Raw genomic sequence first — 14432 nt, 5'->3', positions numbered from 1 at the left:
AATTTCTTGATCACCCGTTGTCTGTATAATGTGAAAAGGTTTTCAAATGGTTTCCAGAATGTGTCTGTATATTGTTGAACGTGTAATGGTTAGGGCTGTGGATATCGGCCTGGATAGCTCAATTGGTAGAGCTCCTGACTAGAGATACAGGGGTCCCGGGTTCGATTCCCGGTCCAGCCAAACATTTTCTCCTTTCCTGTTACAAACGCCTCTCTCGAGAATCTTTAGAACAACCACAGCTTGCCGCTGGAGGACTGCGAATGAAACATATGGAGATAACGAACGGTATTCAAGATCAAACGTCCACGAAACAATACAAAATAGAAGCAGAGCAAACACGGACCTCCGAAACATCTGGGGTAGGATCAGGTGCCATGGAGGAGTGAGCATCCCCTGCAGACCTATCACACCCGCCGTGTGCTCCTTGTCATGATCAGGAAATAACGGGAAAATCCGTCGTCAATTCAGTGTATAAACAATGTACTAACAATCAGTATGAAAAACGTCAGTCAGCATTTGACTCGATGATAAATTTACACCGATACCTAACACTTGCGGTTGAGTTGTATGAAAGGGATCTTTTTCGTACCATTACCTACTGTGTCAGGGGACCTTTGTTTCTACGGTCTAATAGGAAGGACCAGTCCCTACATCTCGCAGAGTGATCCGAAACCGGTACATAGGGATAGACAACAAAAACAATAAATCTTACCACTGCGTCATTTGGGCGACAGAGTCGAAAAATAGGATCCTAGTAAAATCTGAAAAGGGGAAAGATAAAATGAATATTGTGATTAATCTAACTTATTTTGTTAGAGTCCAAGTTAAATTTCAGAAGTAAGTTTTATTGATCTGATGGATGTAGAGCTTAAGAATGCACTTCTCTTGCTTTACACTATAGTTATGCCAGCTATACCACCCGGTCCTTACCTTGAACCCCCATCGCCGGTTCGAATCCTACTGTGGGACGTGGAGACCGGTCCTTCGGATGATACCCTGTAAACCGAGGTCCCGTGTCGCAGTAGGTGCTGGCACGAAAAAGATCCCTCCCTGCTAAATGGCCCTGAGTGTTGAGTATAAAACAAAATTTGTTTTGGGTGTGATGGAGCATCCAACATGATGGGAAAGCATAATGGTCTAGTTGCCCTACTGCAGAAGACTTGGATTTCATTGCCTGGCACATCGACTTGAATTAGCATACAAGGATGCAGTCAAGAATGATCTACTCTACAATCGCCTTACCACCCTACTTCTTGGATTATATTACTTTTACAGAAACAGTTCCAAACAAACTTGAAAGAATGCATGAAGGTGTAAATGTTTATTCTGGCGTGAAATATTGTCCCTTACAATTTACAGAAAATGAAATCAAATTAACTTGCAATATGTTGTGAATGAACATGTTATTAATCATTATTAAAAAAAAGTTTTGTCATATTACAATCTTGATTTTTTTTTCTTCAGGTTTTGAACTTAATAGGTACTATGCCTCACCGAGTAAATTCTACAAGGTGGCTACCTCACATGAGAAGGGCTCTGGACACATTATTCACTATGTACCCTGCATTTAATCTCCACCTGCAGGATGCATCACATACGAATCCAAAGGCAAATGGGTTTGCACGCTTGCTTGAATCATCCTCAATTATGACATATGCAGGCTTGTTATTGGTAAGTAACTGTTTTTAAATTTTCAAAAATAGTTACTTTTATACACATGTACGAGAGGTTATCAAAAAGTTCGTGGACTGAGGATATAAAATTAGTTCTATGTAGTCTGTGCTTTCAAAATTTATTTGGAACATAAAACAAAAAAAAAAATAAAGAAATGTTGAAAATTTTAGCTTGATACGTTCATTTGTTGCCAAATTATAATAAAATTAAAACGACATTATATGATCACCCAGCGCTGTCGTCGTTTATTTTCATGACGTCCGACAACGTCATTGTTTTTTCAATGTCCTCTTCTTATACCTCATGCACTTTTCTGGACGAGATTCCTTGGTGCTGAGTAAGGATTTAAACCCGCCTTGTTTATATGATTCTACGGTGTCAGGAACAGCGGCTTCCAATGCATATAATATTCCAAATGGATTTATACATTGGGGGAGATCCTCGCTTGATTGTGCCTGTATACTTTGCTTTTGGGAGTTCAATACCTAAAACACATGATCAACGTCATTTTTTGACGCGATTGATTTTTCACACCTTGACTACAAATCGACATTAATTGTGTATCCCTTTTCTCTCTGAATCTGTTTTGACATTAAAAGACATGTATTCTGGTTGCATATTATTTATCTGTATCCAGTTTAAACATTTCTAAGGTCTATACCAGTTTTTTTCCAGGGGCAAAACTTGACAGAATGTTGGAAAGACAAACGCCTCCCCCTTTTTACGTCATTTTCAAGGCCTCGCTTATTTGGACATTCCATATAAAATTTACAATAAAATGTCATAGGACTTCCAGAATGAAGTAAAAATTTCATATTTTATGGAACAATTGTGTACCGACACATATCTGAATTAACGGGATTTTTGGATGTCAAATGTTCATATCAAGAGTTTTTTCCGAGTTACACATAGGTTGCAAAAACGTCGTGTTCGAGGTTGCGCCGCGTGGACATACCATTGCTTACAAAAACATTACTAATTTATAAAAAAAAAAAAAAATTTATGATTTATGGTTTATTCTTTAGATAGAAAAGATGATGCTTACTAGATATTCTAAAATTCATTGATGTGCCTAAAGCGGTTTTAATTTTATAACGCTAGTCCACGAACTTTTTGATAACCCCTCGTACAAGTGTTATGTTTTAGTTGTATATAATTTCCTCGATGTATTTTGGCACAGGAGATCATTAGTCCACTTGTCAGACTTTCACTCACACTGCAAAGACAGGACATTACCGTTGGAGATGCAAGAATTGCCATTTTGGCCACGGTGGATTATCTTAAACAGTATGATCCGAAGTAAGTTGAAACTCAATATAATGTTTATTATAACTTAGTTGCATAATAATATTTTCAAAGGAAATGTCCTAATTAGTATTAGATATGTCCTAATTAGTATTTCATTTTTTTTTTTTTTACAATTTTAGCAACAGTGAAGTATGACCCTCTGCCTGGCTTCCTCTTTTAGTTACCGTTTCCTTCTTATAAAATTTTTAAATGCAGCGTGTAAGTTGATCACTATTTTGTTGGATTATTAAAATGCGTAGTCCGCGGAAGTTATGCTGGTGTAGAAGAGTTCCGATTTCGAGGGAAGATAACTCACGTTTTTAAAATGGGAAATACCTAAAGCGTAACAAACAGATGGACGGACATCCCGATTAATAAATACCCTCCTGCTTTTCAAGCAGGGGGTATAAAGAAAGGACTAATGTAGACAGGCAAGCATTATGGCCCATGCATTTTTTTGCTATTCAATGTCTCTGAATGTCTTTCTCAAGATTGTTGCAACACAAAAAATCTGAAACAGTTGTCTGTATTTGAAATAAATATATTGTTCACTTACTTAACCTCCCGATCAAAGATTTTATTTTACACCATGTTCAACTCTCATGAGTACTTTCAGTACTTTAATTAATGATAGTTGATTGAATCACCGTTGAACACTGTGAATTGCAATTGGAGTCTCAAAGAGTACATCTTCTGGGGAAAAGACGGAATTCAATTCAATTATACGAAATCGTTTGTTTCCCTTCAGTTTTGGTTAAACAAAATAACTTTTTGATTTATTTTACTATCCCTTACAACAAATACAGCCAAATAACCGAAATGCATTATACATGTACATACATTCATAGACTTTTTATTAATCTTTCAACAATTAATACCTCGGTAAAAAAAAATTATATATGTACTTAGTAAGTAAATAGATCGAGACCTGTAGTCTTTAGAAAAATACCAGGCTGCGAGTATATTATCTAAAATTCTGATGGTATTCTTAGCTTATAAAGATATCGTTTTAGAAGGAACCATGACATTTCTAAAGGGATCGCAGAATAATCTTGAGTTAGTTAATCGAATTTTCATGTTTAACATAATCTTTGGTCTTCTTCAACATTTCTTTTCTCCGCATGTGTTAACGTAGTAAATGACTATTTTCTGAATCGTCTCCATCAGTATATTGTTAACGCAGCAACTATGTGAACTTCCCCTTGTTTCCTTAAGGCCAGAATAAAAAATATCTTTGTTTCCCCTAACCCGACCCTAAATTCTCAAGTTGGGTCGGTAGGTAGGTAAACAATTTTATTTTCTGACAGCAAGATTCTCAAATACGCAAAGTCAGACTTACAAGTATATTTTTTCAAACCTCCCATCAGCTTTCAGAGCTTATAGATGATCAATGTACTCCTTTGAGGGCCATGAAATTTGCAGTGGTTCTTGAGCATTTTGCTTTGGAGTTAAGAAGTAAGTGGCTAATTTTAATTCGAAGATTCAAATCCCACTGAGTAACGTTGAAAACGGTCCTTCAAAGGGGACTATAATATCTTATGTCCAGTGTCGCAGAAAATGCTGGCTAAAAAAGATCCCCCAGTGCTTAATGGCAAAAAAGTGCTAAGTACGTCTAAATTTATAGCAATGGGGAAATGTTTAAATGTCGTCCTAACAAATCTCGAAGGGATTAAAAGCAAATAAACAACCTATCTTCAAGGGCCTAATTAAAGAAAAATACACTGGACGTCTCAGGAAGCTGAATCATGATATCAAAACTATTTGGAAAGAGTATGTAAACAATATTTAATTGAACCAAACCGAATCTACAAATTATAAAAATGCTATATACAATGTCATAGTGACGAAGTTAAACTACTAAGTAAAGGCATGAAGAAAGAACATCTGAATTATATTTATCAGGATGAATATGCAGACATATTTACAACAACTCCTATGGTTTCTAAATGGCATATAGTAAACATAGGAACATAGATGAACTGGTTATTTGATCAAAACTCAAATCAAATAAAATGCAGTGAAATTGAATGATGTGTTCACTAGGTGGGCCCCTCATCTAATCATCATGATTAGCTAAAAGCATAAGATTGAGACGTCGCCATTGTTTCATGAAGAGCTAATGCTCTGTAATCACATCTGGACGTCATTTTGTTTCCAACAAATGCTTGAAAATCACAGTAGAACAATGTCGGCCGTTCTGATAAAAACTGATTTTTATGAAATTGTATCTTATAAAACTTGGTTAACAATAAAAAAAATATTTGAATCATCTTATTTAAAAAATCTTTTCAGTCGGCGCGATTTAATTGGGTCGGTCGCGTTAGGGGAAACAAAGGTATTTTTTATTTTGGCCTAATCGATTCTTTGTGACATTGTATGAGAATATTAATTTCTTTAGCGGTTGGAATTCGTGGGGATTCTGAGTGTATTTTCACATTTCGGATGTAATTAATTCAATGGCGTTGAACTTTGTTTAACTTGTGAATAAAAGCAATTTCTGTGACTTCACTAATTTTCTTGGGGTGGGGGTTAAAAGTTGTTGTTTTCGAGATATAGAGAAACCCGCGAATTTCAAACCACCACGAAATGTAAAATTTCATATGAATGACTAATAAACATTTTCAAACCATGGCTGAAATATGCCGACTCGGCGCTAAGCAATAATAATCAATTAATCAATCCAACCACAAAATCAAATCATCACAAATCAATACTTTTTCCTGTAAACCCAATTTTACCTCACGAAAATATGTGATTTTACAGAAAATTAATTTCTTTCCCAAAAAATTTCTTAATCTAAAAATAATTCGAGAAAAAGAAATTAAAACGGTGTTTCGTGCATTACATCTTCAAATCGCTATTTGTCGCCCACGTCGCGCAGTAGTTCGACATCTGCTCTAAAGTCGCAAAATAAGGAGTCAATTCTTACGTCGCGAGTTCGAATCCCACTGTGGGACGTTGAGAACGGTCTTTCGGATGAGACCATATAAATTGAGGTCCCCTGTCGCAGTGGGTGCTGGCACGAAAAAGATCCCTCACTGCTCAATGGCACCGAGTATAGGACAAAATTTTAGCTCTCCACTGGCAATTGGTGGCGTCTCCATATGAGTAAAAAATTCTCGATAGGGACGTGTAACAACATAAAATTAATCAAATAAGCTATTTAATGCTAGTCTTATCACATAAGTAGCTACCTAAGATATTGGCAATATCTCTAAGTGTGAACACATACATATTCATTGTGCTCATGTTGCTTGCTATTTACTAACTTCATGATAATCACATAAAGACCGATGGAGACTTTTAAACTGTTTTTGTCTTCTCATATCGTACTTAATTTAGGGACAATTTTCCGCTAATTTCACATTTAGCTCAATATAAAACAACTGATGCTATTTAAATACCTGTATATTTCGACTTGTTTCTTTAAGAGTTAACCTTTTCAATTAAACATTAGTCGATATCAACCCAGAATAATGTGGGCACGTCCGAATAATCAATTATGCTTTTGAAGAAGTTATCCGATTCCAGTTTTAGGCTTTCTGTATCTATTTGCTTCTATCTTGTCGGTGGTAAACATGTGCAAGCCATCATAAACACTTGATTCCGATGTAGATTACTAAATGGGAGCATGTCCAATTGTGAATTTTAATGCAGGGTATAAAGCCTTTAAATTTATTTAATTCTAGGAACTTTGTTTTAATTGAAGGGCATGTCTTAAGCATTAAAGTTGAGAGACAGTTTGCTAAAATCCGATTATCTGGGTTTCCATATCGATTTATAATTCTTGTCAACACCTAGAGATTCCATAACAATGAACCATCCGAAGTAAAGCTGAGGCAGATGCAAACCATAGAAGTTTAAAACTAAAGGCATCCAGTGCCTCTTATAAAGTTTTTATTTGGACGTAAATCTTGACACATACTTGTAAAACGAAGATAAGACTTTATCTTCGGTTTTTCAGTATTCTTTTTTAATGAAATCAAAGTGTCTTCAGATTTTAAGATTTTGTATGGAGAATTTATTTCATGTAATAATAACCATATACTTAAGGGCTATATAAAATTATCAAAAATGACGTTTGACCGAGTTTAATTTTTTTATATCTGAATAATGTAATATGATACTAGACTTAAAATAACTGTATGACAGTTAATACCTTCCATGGGGTTTGTTGAGATTCGTAATACAACTGTAACCCTAATTCCATTTTTAGCTCTACTGGTCAGAGACCAGAAGAGCTTATGCAATAGTAATGCGTCCGGCGTCCGTCCGTCTGTCTGTCTGTCTGTAAACAATTTTTCAAAATGCTACTCCTCCTACAGTTTTGGTCTGATTTCAATATAACTTGGCACACAAGTAGATTCCACTAAGATACATAATTCTGTTTATCGATTTTTGATTTCGATGAACGGTGTTGCCGTGGTTACTAAAAATAGAAATTTCTGTGAAATACTTTCAAAATGCTACACCTCCTACAGTTTTGGTCTGATTTCATTATAACTTGGCACACAAGTAGACTACACTAAGATACATAATTCTGTACATCGATTTTTGATTTTGATGAACGGTGTTGCCATGGTTACAAAAAATAGAAATTTCTGTGAAATACTTTCAAAATGCTACTCCTTCTACAGTTTTGGTCTGATTTCATTATAACTTGGCACACAAGTAGACTAGACTAAGATACATAATTCTGTGTATCGATTTTTGATTTCGATGAACGGTGTTGCCGTGGTTACTAAAAATAGAAATTTCTGTGAAATACTTTCAAAATGCTACTCCTCCTACAGTTTTGGTCTGATTTCAATATAACTTAGCACACAAGTAGACTACACTAAGATACATAATTCTGTGTATCGATTTTTGATTTCGATGAACGGTGTTGCCTTTGTTTCTAAAAATAGAAATTTCTCTGAAATGCTTTCAAAATGCTACTCCTCCTACAGTTTTGGTCTGATTTTAATATAACTTGGCACACGAGTAGACTACATGAAGATACACAATTCTTTTTATCGATTTTTGATTTCGAGGAATGATGTTGCCATGGTTACTAAAACTGTAAATACTCTAAAAGTTTATTAATAGCTACTTCTACAGCTGTAGTCTTATTGCAGTATCTTGCCACAAAAAGAGCTCAATCAAGCATCATTATTCTATTTATTGCTGTTGTAAAGTTTTAAGTCCCAACTGCTACTTTTGTCTTCATATGTTATAAGTACAAACCAGTAGAGCTTCAGTCTCGACAGAGACTTCTGGTTATTAATTGTTTCGATATCCAATAAAAAGTTTTATACTCAAAAACCCTTCCTGAGTTGTGTTGAGTTTCAATCTTCTATCAATCCCCTTTTTAGGGAGTTAAGGAGATTCTGTTCCGAATTTCTTCACACCATTTAAATGAGCGTCAATATAGTAATAAAGATGGCAAATTAATTCCTGTCAAATGAGCAATTGTTTGTCTTACTTATCACGGAATGGTTCAGATAACAGGAAGCCATTTAGATTTCAACCAATTTCCAAGTTGTGGAGAGTTCAAAACCAATTTCCAAGTTGTGGAGAGTCCACGTGCTGCTTTCAGAAATTCATCTGAATCGGACAATGTTGATAAATAAATGCTTAATAATATGTTCTTCCTCTTGGAACAAACGATTTGTTTACTTGGTCAAAATCCATTAACTTGAAAAAGATTCATTTTAAATACCGAATACTTTACAAGAGAGATACTAATTTTGAAATGGAAAACGGTACAAAGGTTTTCAATCAAATTTATCCAATACATTTTAAAGAAACAAGGTATAATGTTGATATGCCGACAGTTTGAGAAAACAAATATCCTTTCTCGTACAATTCAAATCGTTCAGAAATTAAAGGGTTACAGAGACCAGAGCAATCACATCGTAACTTGTACGAATTTCAGAAAGTTTTATGTTTGTTAGTAATAATAAAAATTCAAAACCCTTCAGGATTTTTTTAAAATGGGAACAAAAAATGTAGAAACGAAAAGTAACCCTGGACTAACGCTATTTAGAGAAGTATGACTGGAGTATTTCTATCATACACAATACATGTATGTACTTTTAATTACATTTACTTGTAAATGATCATCAAGTATCTTACAGTTAAAATACACAGGGAAGAGCTGTTATATATAGTGATAGTTTATTTCTTATGTTCTTCGTTTCACTCATCCAAACATAAATTCAAAAATTTCTAATCTAAGTATTATAGAGGATAAACAACAGAATACAGATATAAAGTGGGTTGAGCGCCTATCAACCAGTTTATTCGCCATAAATGACAAATAAAACGCGAATTTAAGTAGTGATGCACTGGATGTATACCTCAAAAAGTATATCCAAATACTATCTACACAAAATACAATGTAACATATCATAATTATACACCGTTTTATAAAAGCGTACGTGTTCGAAATTGGCTGATTTACGCTATGACCTAACAACTACCCTTCAATGTACTTGCGCGTATTAAAATAATACTAACGTACAATTAATCGAAATTGAGTTACAATTAATATAGTTATTTTATATAGTACATGTAATATACATTTTACAGTGTAATATATTTGCCATGAAATCGTTTGCAGGTAATATATTTGCCATGAAATCGTTTGCAATCCTGCTGTTAATCCGGTGTTGCCATGGTTACTAAAAATAGAAATTACCGTGAAATTGTTTGAAAATGCTACTGGTTTGGTTTGATTTCAATATAACTTGGCACAAAAGTAGATTACAATGAGATACATAATTCTGTATATCGGTTTTTGATTACGGTGAACGGTGTTGCCGTGGTTAAGAAAATTAGAAATTTCTGTGAAATTGTTGCAAAATGCTACCCCTCCTACAGTTTTTGTCTGATTTCAATGTAACATAGCACACAAGTAGACTACATTAAGTTACACAATTCCCTATATTGCTTTTTGATTTCGGTTAACGGTGTTGCCGTGGTTACTAAAAATAAAAATTTCTGGCAAATTGTTTCAAAATGCTACTCCTCTTACAGTTTTTGTCTGATTTCAATATAACTTGCCACACAAGTAGACTACACTACGTTACACAATTCTATATATCGGTTTTTAATTTCGGTGAACGGTGTTGGCCTGGCTACTAAACATAGAACTTTCTGTGAAATACTTTCAAAATACTACTCCTCCTACAGTTTTGTTCTGATTTCAATATAATTTTGCGCAGAAGTAGACTACAGTAAGATACACAATTCTATTTATCATATTTTGATTTCGATGAGCATTATTGCCTTTGTTACTAAAGATAAAAAATTCTGCAAAATACTATCCAAATGCTACCCCAAATACAGTTTTAATCTGAATATAATATAATGTGGCATGCAAGTAGACTACACTTAGAACATAAAGAGACAATTTAGGATCATATTCAATTTATTGCTGTTGTAAAGTTTCAATTCCCAACTGCTTCTTTTCTCTTCCTTTGCTATAGGTAAAAAACAGTAGAGCTTCAGTCTCGAGAGAGACTTCTAGTTTAAGTTGTGAAATCAATAAATTCTTGAAATCAAAGAAATTCTCATAAACAGTTGGCACATACATGTACCATATTCATTTGATCTCTTATTAGTACTATTTCGATTTTAAACTGTCTCGGTGGATTTCATTGTCTATGAGCCTTTTCTCTTCTCTCATACCAATAAAACCTATCTGGATTTTTAATCATCATTCTGTCATTATTCCCACCAGTGAAATCAGGTAATTAAGTTTTGTAATGCATGACTCTAACAGTAATATTTCCTAATTAGCCACACAGAGTCGCTTGTTTGTGCATGCGAATGTCCTTGGTACTTATGAAAAAAAGCCTTCATCGGCAACAAAAAAATTTAAACGTTCTACATATCACATTTTTATTCAGGATAAGTGAATGAATGGCGACTAACTGAATAATTGTAAATTAAGAAGGAAAGAAACAAGCATTCATAAGAACTTAAAAAATTCAAAATGTACTTTTTCTCTCTCATACAATATGTGAAGAATGATCTCTTCACCCCGTGTGAGATTAGTAATACCTGTATTTATCTATGTAGAAAAATACTTCTATTTATGGTATAAATCGTCCATTAATAGTCTTTGTTCATATTCGTTACGTAATATTTTGCGGTAATTGTATTTTTGATGACCAGGGAACCATATTAATTTAATATAGGACATGAAAAAAGAATTGACGTATGCTTTTAATTATTTATTCCTCATTTATATATTTAAGTAGGTCAAGCAATTTTGTATTTTGCTGAACTTACAAAACGGAACAAACTTATTTAGAGTATTTGTGTCCCCAACATAGGGAAAATAGAGGAGGTTGCTCAGTTTGGGAGTCGCCCCCCCCCTTCCCCCTTTTACCCGGATTTGCAATATTATTAAATGTTTGCGCTGAATCAAACAAAAATGTCGATATGGATACGACAAAAGTTCTTCCTTCTTTCATTCGTTTGCTCAATACACAGGCACTTGTTTTGGAAATAAATTTTTAACCTAAAGTATAATTTTAATAAAACAAGGTATCTAACTCCGAATTATACGGAATACCCCAGACCTCAGAAACGCACTCATTTGCACTTTCAGAATAAATGCACTGGCAAACTTTTTATTACCATTGTCTTCTACGATAATTTATCTACACAACCATATATGGCATGCATGTCTTGCTTTTCATTTAGCTCCGTAAACAGCGTCGAAACTCTGCCCGCCGAGTGGAAAGTCGAACTCAACCACGAAACGGTATGTTCTAATCTCGGACAAAGAGCAAAATTTAAAAAATGAGCGAGTTAAAAATTCATTTCCAGATTTAAAATATTGCACCAGAGCTGTGGAAATTTTTTCCCGAAAGCCGTCATTCGGACAGACATGTACACAAACTTTGCCTGTCCGAATGAAATTAAGCCTGTCCGAATGTTAACAATCAAATATTTATTAAAAAATGAATTAAAACACAAACTGCATGTTTTAAAAGTGTATTCAATTGTAACAGTTTTCAATAATTAAGCATTTTCATACTCTAATTCTAGCTCTCTCACAACCTCTCTCATCATTCTGTCATTTTCATCCAAATCTTGCTCACACTCGAACTCACACTTTCTTGATCAGTACCCACTCTCTCATCTTCTGCACCCACTCTCTCGTCTTCAATTCTTTCATCACTTTCTCTCTGACTCTCTTTCTCTTCTTCACTTTCACTCTCAATCTCTATTTCATTCGAAATGGACTTCTTTGTAGGGTTTCTTCTATAGTGAAACCTTCTCCTTTGTCTAGCCCTACCCCACTGATCATAATTTTGACATTTTGAAATCTACACTACCCTAAGATCCTTCCATGTGCACATAAGTTTAAGCTTTTCTGGCCTAGTGGTTCTTGAGAAGAAGATTTTCAAAGATTTTTCCTATATATTTCTATGTAAAACTTTAATTCCCAATTGTGGTCCCACCCTTCCCAGGGGGGTCATGATTTGAACAATTTAGAATCTACACTACCCCAGAATGCTTCCACATAAGTTTCACCTTTTCTGGCCCTGTGGTTCTTGAGAAGAAGATTTTCAAAGATTTTTTTTAAATATATATTTTTATGTAAAACTTTGATTCCCCATTGTGGCCCCGCCCTTCCCCCGGGGGTCATGATTTTAACAATTTAGAATCTACACTACCCTAGGATGCTTCCACGTAAGTTTCAGCTTTTCTGGCCCAGTGGTGCTTGAGAAGAAGATTTTCAAAGATTTTTCCTATATATTTCTATGTAAAACTTTGATTCCCCATTGTGGCCCCGCCCTTCATCCGGGTGTCATGATTTGGACAATTTAGAATCTACACTATACCAGGATGCTTGCACTTAAGTTTCAGCTTTTCTGGCCCTGTGGTTCTTGAGAAGAAGATTTTCAAAGATTTTTCCTATATATTTCTATGTAAAACTTTAATTCCCAATTGTGGTCCCACCCTTCCCAGGGGGGTCATGATTTGAACAATTTAGAATCTACACTACCCCAGAATGCTTCCACATAAGTTTCACCTTTTCTGGCCCTGTGGTTCTTGAGAAGAAGATTTTCAAAGATTTTTTTTAAATATATATTTTTATGTAAAACTTTGATTCCCCATTGTGGCCCCGCCCTTCCCCCGGGGGTCATGATTTGAACAATTTAGAATCTACACTACCCTAGGATGCTTCCACGTAAGTTTCAGCTTTTCTGGCCCAGTGGTGCTTGAGAAGAAGATTTTCAAAGATTTTTCCTATATATTTCTATGTAAAACTTTGATTCCCCATTGTGGCCCCGCCCTTCATCCGGGTGTCATGATTTGGACAATTTAGAATCTACACTATACCAGGATGCTTGCACTTAAGTTTCAGCTTTTCTGGCCCTGTGGTTCTTGAGAAGAAGATTTTCAAAGATTTTTCCTATATATTTCTATGTAAAACTTTAATTCCCAATTGTGGCCCCACCCTTCCAAGGGGGGTCATGATTTGAACAATTTAGAATCTACACTAACCTAGGATGCTTCCACATAAGTTTCAGCTTTTCTGTAAAACTTTTATTTATGTAAAACTTTGATTCCCCATTGTGGTCCAGCCCTTCCCCCGGGGGTCATGATTTGAACAATGTAGAATCTACACTACCCCAGGATGCTTCCACATAAGTTTCAGCTTTTCTGACCCAGTGGTTCTTGAGAAGAAGATTTTTTAATTACCCCACCCTATTTTTGTCTTTTCTTGATTATCTCCCCTTGTGAGAGGAATTGGCCCTTTATTTTAATAATTTAAATTTCCCTTTACCCAAGGATGCTTTGTACCAAGTTTGGTTAAAATTGGCCCAGTGGTTCTTGAGAAGAAGTCAAAAATGCGAAAAGTTTACAGACGGACGGACGACGGACAAATTGTGATCAGAAAAGCTCACTTGAGCCTTCGGCTCAGGTGAGCTAAAAAGTTTGAGTTTTTTACAATCTCCACAACTTCACATTTCACTGTTTCTGAAATCGACTCCAGAAAGGCAGTGGCCGCCCAACGATTATTGTACGTAGTTCCGTGTTCTAGCCCTTTTCTGACATCGAGAGAGTTGATCCAAGTAAAGTCTGATATTGGTCTATTCATTTTTATTAGAGCATGTATTATATTATATTTTTTTTATATATTTTAGTAGATGCATTTTAATTCTGATGGTTATAGACTTTTGCAATTTGAGCTTTTGCAAAGATTTTGGATGATTTAATGCAAATCGGTGTGACCGACCGATTTAGGGCCCTGAACTTCATAAGGTCCATTGCTCGAAGTCCCGGTAAGAGGTTGCTTAGGAAGCCAAAGGGTTTACTTGTAATTCTAATGGTTATAGAATTTTGCAATGTGAGCTTTTAAAATACATGTACCGTATAAGTGGAAATTTTAGCGAGACGCAAATTTAGCGATTTGTCCTTAAAATTGGGTATTTCATTTTTGACGAGAAGTATAATTAGCG

The sequence above is a fragment of the Saccostrea cucullata genome, unplaced genomic scaffold (assembly GCF_032062105.1).
Source record: "Saccostrea cucullata isolate Sc308-1 unplaced genomic scaffold, CSIRO_AGI_Scuc_v1 ctg4826, whole genome shotgun sequence".
Lineage (NCBI taxonomy): Eukaryota > Metazoa > Mollusca > Bivalvia > Ostreida > Ostreidae > Saccostrea > Saccostrea cuccullata.
Note: the sequence above shows the minus strand (reverse complement) of the source record.